The sequence below is a fragment of the Etheostoma spectabile genome, chromosome 10, assembly GCF_008692095.1.
Source record: "Etheostoma spectabile isolate EspeVRDwgs_2016 chromosome 10, UIUC_Espe_1.0, whole genome shotgun sequence".
NCBI lineage: Eukaryota > Metazoa > Chordata > Actinopteri > Perciformes > Percidae > Etheostoma > Etheostoma spectabile.
Genome location: NC_045742.1, coordinates 1,159,998 through 1,161,194, shown reverse-complemented (window position 1 = coordinate 1,161,194; position 1,197 = coordinate 1,159,998). Strand labels below are relative to the sequence as shown.

Here is a 1,197-nt window from a genome sequence, read left to right as displayed (position 1 = left end):
TTGAGGACTTTCAGTCAGGATTTAGAAAGCATCATAGCACAGAGACGGCACTGGTGAAAGTGACTTATGACCTAACTGCTGCAGACAAAAGACTTGTCTCTGTACTTGTTTTACTACATCTTAGTGCTGCATTCAACCCTACTAACCATACCATCCTGTTACAGACATTTAGTTGGCATTAAAGGAATCACACTACGTTGGTTTAAGTCATATTTATCCAATCAATGTCAATTTGTTAATGTTAACAATAAATCCTCCAAGTACGCTAAAGTTAGCCATTACGTTCCACAAGGCTAAGTGCTTAGACCAATTCTATTCTCCTTATACAGGCTTCCTCTAGGCAATATTACAAGGTAGCACTCAATTAACTTTCATTGTTATGCGGATGACACCCAATTATGTCTATCAATCAAACCAGACGAAACCAGTCAGTTAGTTAAACTTCAAGCATGCTTAAATGATATAAAATCATGGATGACCTACAATTTTCTGATGTTAAACTCAGACAAAACTGGAGTTATTGTGCTGGGCCCTAAACACCTCCAAACTTCATTATCTAGCTATATAGCTACTTTGGATGCTATCGCCCTGGCCCCCAGCACTACTGTCAGAAATCTAGGAGGTATTTTCATCAGGATATATCCTTTTAACGCCCATCTAAAACAAACCTCAAGAACAGCCTTTTTTCATCTTCGTAACACCGCCAAAATTAGGAACATCCTGTCTCAAAACAATGCTGAAAAACTAGTCCACGCATTTGTTACTTCCAGGCAGGTCTACTGTAATTCTTTATTCATCAGGATGCTCAATAAAATTAAAAATAAGTCCCTCAATACTCTCCAGTTGATCCAGAATTCAGAGTTACTTATGGTTCCTAGAGTCTAAGAACAAGCCAGAGCCTTCAGTTATCAGGTTCCTCAACTGTGGAATCAGCTTCCGGTCTGGGTCCGGGGACCAGAGCCTTCAGCTATCAGGATCCTCTCCTGGGAACCAGCTTCTGGTCTAGGTTCAAGGGCAGACACCGTCACCACATGTAAGATTACACTTAAAACTCTCCTCTTTGATAAAGTTTATAATAAGGGAGTGAGGAGTCGCAGCGTCCGCCTAACCCGGCACACCTGCTTCTCGTCATAGTTGTCAGATTCATCTACCATATAATCAACAAGAATATAATAAAACTAGAGAGGCAGGGCAGTA

At 40.6% G+C, this 1,197-nt stretch overlaps 1 protein-coding gene across 4 annotated transcripts in view; it reads right to left on the bottom strand.

The window, feature by feature from the left end:
* Nucleotides 1-1,197, bottom strand: part of stag2b (STAG2 cohesin complex component b) — a 30,964-nt gene that overhangs the window by 26,410 nt on the left and 3,357 nt on the right. The gene's annotated exons all lie outside the window — the stretch shown is intronic.